The 9,398-nt window shown below is 38.4% G+C and overlaps 1 non-coding gene across 1 annotated transcript; it reads right to left on the bottom strand.

Moving 5' to 3' along the window:
• Positions 1-862: 862 nt before the first annotated feature.
• Positions 863-935, bottom strand: TRNAE-UUC (transfer RNA glutamic acid (anticodon UUC)). The gene has a single exon. It is a non-coding gene; the product is annotated as a tRNA-Glu (tRNA).
• Between the last annotated feature and the right edge of the window lie 8,463 nt (positions 936-9,398).

Below are 9,398 nucleotides of genomic sequence, written 5' to 3'. Positions count from 1 at the left end.
GGGATTGGCCACAACAGTGAGAGGCCCGCATACCGCAAAAAAAAAAATAATAATAATAATATAATACACAGGGAGCAGCATCATTCTTTGAAATAATTGTTACGTTGTAATATAATATTCATAAACTATTCTAGTTTGTGAATATGCCTAATTTGTATAAGCAGTCCTCTACCAAAAGCTTCTTAACAGTTACTCCTGCTCTCAGTTTATCCTTAGTCCAATCCATTCAACATACTGCTTAGGTTAACTTTGGATTTATTTTAGTTATTTGTGCCTGGATGAAACATAAAAAATTGGGTAAGTACCACATATTACATTTATATGATGAAATACAGTGCAGTTACAATTTTAATAAGAAAATATTTGCAAAATAATGTTGAGTGAATTAAGCATAATCTCAACTTACACACACACACACACACACACACACACACACACACGCAGATATATAACCAGAAAAAATGCTATAAGTTTATCCATCAAAAGCATAACATATTTCTGAATGGTGGGTTTCCAGGTGACTTTTATTTTATTTTTCTGCTTTTTTGTGTTTTGCAGATTTCCTTCATGAAAAAAAATTAATCGTGTTCTTTAATTTTGTTGCTTCACATGAATAAATTTGACGTGTAAGTTTAAGGTGTACATCATGTTACTTTGATACATTTATATATTGTAATATACATTTATATATTGTAATATGATTGCCAATGTAGTGATATTTATCACATTACTTAATTACAGTGCAATATTTTTGTCTATATTCTTATCCTACCCCCAGCCCCTGGTACACAATGTTTTACTCTGTTTTTTACAGGTTTAACTTTTTTTTTTCGGCTGTACTGTGCAGCTTGTGGGATTTTAGTTCCCTGACAAGGGATTGAACCTGGGCCCACAGCAGTGAAAATGCTGAGTCCTAACCACTGGACCACCACGGAATTCCGAGGTTGAACTTATGTAGATTCCATTTATAAGTGATATCGTCCAGTACTTGTCTTTCTCTGACTTATCTTGCTTAGCATAAAGTGTGCAAGGTTTGTCCATGTTGTTGCCAATGGGAGGATATCTTCCTTTCTCATGGCTGAATAATATTCCATTGTGTATCTATACCACATCTTTTTTTTCATCCATTCATTCATTAATGGACATTTGGGTTGTTTTCATGTCTTGGCTATTGTGAATAATGCTGTGATAAACATGGGAGTGCATACCTTGTTGAAATCCTGTTTTCATTTCCTTTGGGTATATACCCAGAGATGGAATTACAGCTCTGATTCTTTACTGCCTAAAAAGATAATATTCAAGTATCTTAATTTAGTAGTCAGACCCTTCAGACGAGAGGCCCAACCTACTTACCCAAACTCTTTTTTTCAGTTAAAAGGTCAAGGTCTTCTGGATGTGCTCTGTACTTTCCTACCTCTATACTTTTTTGAGAGCTGAGATCCTTTTTATTTCCCTCCTTTTCCTATAATTTCTACAAGTCCTTTAAGATACTATTTAAGTTCTGCCTCTTACTTGGTCCCAAGACCATTAACGATGGAAGAGGTTTCAAAGATTAGTGGCTCTGTTATTTAGCATTTACCACAGGATGCTTGGCATTATATGGTTCTATGAGTCCATAACTTAGCTCCCCAACTGGCATTTTGACTCTTAGAGGACAGGTTCTGTGACTTAGAGTTCTTGGTATCCCTTGACACCCCTGTGTCTTGTTCACAGTAAATGTGTAATAAGCATTTGCAGTAGTTTAGATCCAAGGTTATTTCAAATATATACATATGTATATATACACATATATTAATATGTATACAAATATATACATATACATTTTAAAATTTGAAATAACTGGATATCTCTCTTTGCACATATGTTTGTATCCTCAGAATGCATTGAGCTTATTCAACAGTTAATTTACTATAAGGGGAACATTTTAAATACTTGTAGTTTTAAACTATTGCTTAAGCATTCTTTCTTCCCTCACAGAAGGTCATTGGTCTTCTCTTCAGGGAATGTTCCCTTCTTACTGTCTACTAAAATACAATGTAGCTTTACTTTTCCTCTTTATTCCCTGGTCCCAAATATAATCTCCACATGTGCTCTATCTTTTTTTTTTTGCGGTACACGGGCCTCTCCCCGTTGAGGCCTCTCCCCTTGCAGAGCACAGGCTCCGGACGCGCAGGCTCAGCAGCCGTGGCTTACGGGCCCAGCCGCTCCGCGGCATGTGGGATCCTCCCAGACTGAGACACGGGTCTCCTGCATCGACAGGCGGACTCCCAACCACTGCGCCACCAGGGAAGCCCTGTGCTCTATCTTTGTAGGTGAAATACGTCCTGCCTCAGTGAAATCCAGCCCCGAATGAATTTCCGTTGGTTTAGAGAGCAACTTGAGGATTCTACATTTTGGCACCATTCAATTTCCTTGGCATCTCTCCATAGTCACCATTTAGAAAACTCCTGGTCGGCAGGATTTCAATCCATCATATGCTCTGTGGAGATTAAAAAAGGATTGAATTACATTGGCTTGAAAATGTGATGGAAGATGAAATTTGCTTTGCAAAGAAAGGAAGGTTTTTGAAACTCGAATTGTTCTCATAGGACCCTTATACAGAGATCGTTCTTGAAGTAAAATGGCATATATGTTGAAAGTTCCTTTTTATTTAGGTTGCCACTATGTAAATATCACAATATTTAAAATCACTCACACAAATAGAGAAAGTTGCAAAACAATATGATTATATTTATGGTCTTAAAAAGATGGGAGTATAGGGCTTCCCTGGTGGCGCAGTGGTTGGGAGTCCGCCTGCCGATGGAGGGGACGCGGGTTCGTGCCCCGGTCCAGGAAGATCCCACATGCCACGGAGTGGCTAGGCCCCTGAGCCATGGCCACTGAGCCTGCGCGTCAGGAGCCTGTAGCAAGCTTGGATTAAGATATTAAGAAAAGCCCTAAGCACTGCAGAGCTTATGATGCGTATGAAATAGTATCCTATTATTTACTTTAAGATTAAAACCATCTTAAAATTAAATAAATGTAAAGGAAGTCCCAACAAGTTCTGATTTTTTATATCAATCATTTGTAAAGACATCAAATTCTTTACAAAAATTTTTTTGGCGTTCTGGTTTGCTGGTGCCTTGAGTACATACTTCATCTGCCTCTTGGGTAATTCTGTTTATATAAATGTAAATGCACAAAAATAGGTCTGGAAAGGAGCATGCCAAATCATTAACAGTGGTTACACCTGAGGAGAGGAGTGGGCTGGGGAATGGGGAGCATTGTATTTTTTCATTTTACTCTATTTTTTCCCCCTAATCATCTATAGTCATTTACTTCATGCACAGTCATTAAAAACAAACAAATTAACACATTAGGAGAGTAAAACACCTCACTTTTTTTTTCTATCAAAATTTCATATTAATATGCTTGTATTTGATAAATGTGAATGTAATCTAGAGGGCAGCTGAAATCATCCTCCAAGTTGAGTGTATTGATTTTTCTTTCTCTTTCATCCAATAACATGGTTAGACAGCTGCTCACTATTAGTTGTTTGTTTTTTGGGTTTTTTTTCCAGATAATGCTGCTAGTCATCATCACCACTGACATCCATTGAGCTCTTCCAGTCTGCCAAGCACTGGTACAGAGCGCTCCATGTATTAATTTGTTGAACTGTCACAATAATCCTGTGAGGTGGGTATTATTATTAATGTCATTTTACCATTGAAGAAATAGAGGCTGGTGAGGTTTAACTATCTTGTGCAAGCTGGGTCACACAGCTAGCAAGTGATGGAACTGAGCTATGTCTCTGGCCATCTGACTTCAGATTCTGCATAGGAAAGAGGAAGGGAGTGGAACTAGTTCGTGGTTTAAGGTTTTTACTTTATTTCATAGTTGGCATATACACTTTTGTCTAATTGGAAGGTGACTAAAGGCATCTGGGTCTGGTTGATGTGCTGGTTGAAAATTACTATTATTATGAGGATGATTATTATAGTATTTAGTAATTATGCAGTGCTTTATACTTCAAAGAGCTGTTCTTTATAATCATTTATTAGCTATGTCTCACAACGTCTCTACAATATAAAGATGCACTTATCATGCATTTTTGCAGATGGAGAAACTGAGGCAGAGTAAGATAGGCTATATCTTCATAAGAAAGTGTGAAGGTAGTATGCAACTCAAATTCCTGAGACTCCATTCATGGTTCTTTCTCAACTGACTCAAGGATAATTGTGGAATCTTAGCTTAGGTTCTCTAGGAATCAGACCCTGAAACAAGGATGTGAATGAAAATGGTTTGTTTGGGAACTGCAGCTAACATCCTTAAGGAAATGGGATAGTTGTAAAGGAAGTAAAGGCAGTCAATAAAGAGTATGCTGTTGATTTACAATGTTGTGTTAGTTTCGGGTGTACAGCAAAGTGAATCAGCTATAAATATAGAATGTACATATAGAATATATAGAATATATCCATTCTTTTCCAGATTCTTTTCCCATATAGGTTATTACAGAATATTGTAAATCAATCTTATTTCAATAAAAATTTTAAAAAAAAATTCCTGAGACTTGCTAAGCAGCTCATTTTGGACAACAACAGAAGTTTAATTCTTTAAAACTCTTAAGGGAAAATATAAGTTCCAAAATTGTTTCCCATTTTTAATTAAAAATTAAATGTAAAATATGCTGATGACATATTTGAATGTTGATGGAATGTTGATCGACATTCCTCTATTTTTGAGCTTTTACTGCATTTAGGTCAATGTGACATTTTTGCTCAAATTCAACCTTGCTATCTCCCATTTCTCCACACAAGCATAATTTGACTACAGATATTGGTTTCCTCTGTCAATATTATATTGCTTCAAAGTGCTTCCATTGTCTTTAAAAGATGCCTTTTGTTCACCAAATGCATAAGACTCTTCATGATAATTTGCAATAAAAACAAACTCTGTGAAAGAATTATATTGGAATTAAAGGAAGTCTTAGACATCTGGCAGTTTGTACACTTCAAAACTGAAGATTATAAACATGTCAGTATGACTTGGGTTGGGAGGGGGAGAGAGATGAGAAGGATCTGTGTGGGTTTAATATAGCAGCCTATAAAAGGCTTGGAAGAGATACATGCACTCTTCTATAAATCTGGTAGTCTCTTTGAGTTGGGAGGCAGTCATGGCCATAGCACATGGGAGAGGCTCAATAAATATTAATTTAGTGGTTAAGACCATGTCTCCGGAGACAGACTGCCTGGGTTCTAATCCTGGCTCCATTACTTGCTTGCTACCTGAACTAGCTGTGCTTGTGTTTCTCCATACAGGAAAAAAAAAATCACAATCCATAAAGTTAGTTTATCATGAAGCTTATTCACCTATTTGTTATTATTTGTCATTTCTGTTTCCAAGGCAGTTGACAAATAACATTAGCTACAATGCCTGTAAAATGTTGGTGGTAATCATATTTATAATGTGATGTCTGCACTTGCTTGGCTTGTTTAGAAATGGCACAAGATGGTACCCCACGATTTTCTACCTCAGAAAAACAATTTAAAATTACCTCAGAATACACTGAAATAAGTCATTAAGAACACATGTAAAATCTACAAGGCAAAATTCTATACTTGTTTCTCTAAAACATCCGTATGATCCCACACACCAGTGGCTCCAAACTCAGCACTTGACATGAAGATTTCACACATGAGTGGAGCCAACTCTTTGTACGACCTGAATGGAGAGCTGCACCTGAGCTAAAGATGCCAACACCTTGTGGGATGCATGCCCAGTTTGCTGGTGTCTAAATTTTCAAGAGATGCCAGAAATTGGGATTTTTATTTTAAGTGACATTTCTCATTTAAAATTTTTTGGCTCAGTTTATTTCTCGGTACAGAACTCTGTGGGTCAAACAGCACATTTGAGGCCATTTGTCAAATCTCTGCCAACTATACTAGTATATATCTATGAGTACACCGTGCTGTTATTCAAATTAGCAAGTGTTTTTTAAGCACTTGTGCCAAGACATGAATAAAATGTAAAGAAGACAAAATATGACAAAGCCTTCATGAAACTCACAAGTCTAGTGGGGAGATGGGCAATAATGTCACAGAAGAGAGTGAAAAATGCCATAGTAGAGTGTGGAACCCAGGACTTAAGCCTGGTGATTTAAGTATTTGATCAGTCCTATGTTAAACAAAAAACACAAAGAACCCCATTATTTGAAAGGTTGGCAAACTGGTGGACACCCAAGTAGATGATTCTTTTGTTTAACAAAACACCTTAATGGATTTTTGGGGCGGGAGCTATGCATAGACAGGGCTACAGCCTTGCACAGTTCCAGGGGGACCATTCCTATTGTCGCCTGTGCAATTGGCACCCCCTCGAGCACCATTCAGGTTGTATTCTTTGTGAATGGTACCCCCTGGAATTGTGCAACTTGGCGACTCTGTCAACAAAGATAGGCCTGGAGTCTGGTCTGAGAGGAGGATTGAGAGCTAAATCCTTCTACATAATAAAGTGGGAGGAATTTTAAGTCTTTGCCTAGTGGGTGGAGGCAGGAGGGTGGAGGGGTTGCTTGTTATGGGGAGAAGAAAGGGTTTGGAGAAAAGATCTCTAGGATGTGGATGGGCCAACAATTTGGCAACAACCTGGAGCCTATGAACCTGTTGAGAGATTTCTTGTAATTTTTAAGAGAAACACATATAATCCTCTGTCATCCTCTTTAACCTCCAGTAGATACTGACAAATTAAGTCAAAAGGCTTTTTCTTTGGCATCAGCTATAGTTTTTGAACCTCTTATGTATGAATCAGGAGATAACCAGGAAAGATTCAATGCTCAGGCTCACATAGTAACACTTGGCTAAACATATTAATATTATAATAACTTACCTTTTTACTGTTTTTCTTAAAAAACTCAGAGTACCTACACTTTTATTTCTTCATTTGTTCTAACGTTCCAGTGTGGGAGGGGCAGATTTATGATAACATTATTTATAGATGGAGAAATTGACATAGAGATTAAACTGCTTACTGAATGTTGCATAGTTGTGGTGGTGAAGCCCACAGTGGAATTTGGTTCTCCAAGCTCCTGCTATGAGGTGGAGCGATCATGAGTTTTGGAATTAGAGGGATCTTTGTTTGAACAACCCTGATTTCTGCCCCTTAATAAGAATGTGGCCTTAAGTCAATTACTTCACCTAAACCTCAGTTTTTCTCTTCTGTACAATTAAGGCCATGAAACCTCATGGTAGTGCAGTGAAGATCAGTTTAGAAAATGCATGTTAAGCCCTGGCACAGAGAAGTTCCCAAGTGAGATTAGTTCCACCCCCAACCCAGTATTATCTGGTTAAATTTCAGTACAAATTGAAAGTAATCAAAAAAGAATCCTCCATTAATTTTTTTTCTAGCCTCCTCTCCCACTGAGAGCAAAACATGAATAAAAATGCTTCAATACATCATTTAATTCATTGGGAAGAACTTTTGCTTCAGTAGAGTTATTTCTGTTGGGGATAATTAGAAAAAAAAAAAAAAGAGGGTTATGTGGAAGACAAGATAGTAGAGTGTAGAGGTTCTAAAACTGGAGAATGTTTTAGAATCACTAGTAAGGCCTGTCTGAACACAGATGGCAGGACCCCACGCCAGACTTTCTGATTCACAAGTTCTGGAGTGAGGCCTAATAATTTGCATTTGTAACAAGTTCAAAGATGATGTTGATGATACTAGTCCAGGGACTACACCTCAGAGAAGCACCAGTATGGTTAAGTGAAATTCTGGGGGTGAGGTCCAGCACTCTGTGTTTTAACATGACCTTCAGGTGATTCTGATGCACTCTCAAGATTGAGAACCGTTGGCACAGTGGTGAAGAGCAGCTGAGGAGAAATCCTGGCTGCACCATTTACTAGTTAGATGACCAGATTCAGTAACAAACCTTTAGCACGCCTGCGTCCAGCAGGGAGCCTGACAATGTCTGTGATTCAGGATTCCCTCTCACTATCCCTCTAAGCCCTTGGTGGAAAGAGAAGTTAGTGAGTCCTGCCAACCCAGGCTCTGTTTTTTACTTCTTCACACTCCAAGGCACGAAAGGCTGGTAAATTTGGGTATTACAGAAGTATTTACAAATGCTTCTGTGATCACACACACAAAAATAACACAGCGCTGTAATAAAAGCCAAAAGCAAAGGCATTGTTTGCATCTTAAATTTGTAATAACGGCTTCTGAACTATTTCTATTTCCCCTGCCTTGCTTAGTGACAATTTTGAAAAATCTTCCTCTTCCTCCCCCTCAGTTTTTAGAGATGTTTTGCAGATAGTATGCATGCTAAACACCCCCATACCCCCCCAAAATCTGGACTGAGATACAGAAGCTACCTCAGATGTTCGGTGCCTTCCTGATTTTGTGGCTGAGGAATCCCTTTTTCTTTTTCCCCCTCCTTTCCCTGCCTGGCATCTGACTCTGGGTCCTCAAACTGTCTCAGCTCACAGCGTCACAAGTATCCAGCCTGGCCCCAGGACATTCTTTGTCTCACCTACCTTCATTTTTCCCATTGCAAAAACCTCTACTCTTTATTTCCTTAACTAACCTTTTCTATTGTCTATTGCTAACCCATATTTTTTCAAATTACCCCCTGCTAGAGTGACTCCACTGGAGGAAAAACTGTTCCTGTTAATGATGAGGCATGAGAATTGTTGATTTTTACTCAGTCGTACATTGGTACTAGGTACACCACTGTTTATCAAGCATTTTTATTTTGAATTCCCGTAACAATCCAGAGATGATTATATATGTGCATACACACAAACACACATCAAATATATCAAATATATTACAAATGAGGAAACAGGCTTGGAGAGGTCAAGCAACTTGCCCACGCTGAAAAAGTAAAAGTATTAAATAACAGTATCCAGGAAGTAAGATTCCAGAGTCTCCCAGCTCTTGGCCTCAAGTGATGATGGAATATAGGAATGTAATTTGGTTCCTGCCCTTGAAGAACTTAAAAATCGTGTTAGAGTTAGGTGAAATTTATACACACAACATGAGTGAAAATAAAATCAAGAACCGAAGTTTGTGGTGTTGGGTTTGGTATCTTTGACCGGTTTCCTCCTCAGCAAGACATAGATAATAGCACCAACCTCAAGGGATTTGAGGACGGTTAACTGAGTTAAGCACCGAAGCGCTTAATACAGTGTGTATCACGCAGTTAGTGGTCAATAAATGTTAACTATCATTATTTTTAAAGGAGGTAGATTGGAGCGGTAAGAATACTGGAAGAGTCGGAGGGCGGGGTGTAGGCGCTGGATCCTTGCACCTAAATTTTCTGAGACCCGGGTTTCCTCCTCTGTACAGTCAGGTGGCCTGAGTGGAACACGTCGAAGAGTGGTAAAGGATACAGCCGGAGTTTGGGGAAACGAGGGGCCAAAGGGCAGAAAGGG

This window comes from Lipotes vexillifer, unplaced genomic scaffold, assembly GCF_000442215.2.
Source record: "Lipotes vexillifer unplaced genomic scaffold, Lipotes_vexillifer_v1.1 scaffold602, whole genome shotgun sequence".
Classification (NCBI taxonomy): domain Eukaryota; kingdom Metazoa; phylum Chordata; class Mammalia; order Artiodactyla; family Lipotidae; genus Lipotes; species Lipotes vexillifer.
This window is presented reverse-complemented; position numbering and strand designations above follow the sequence as displayed.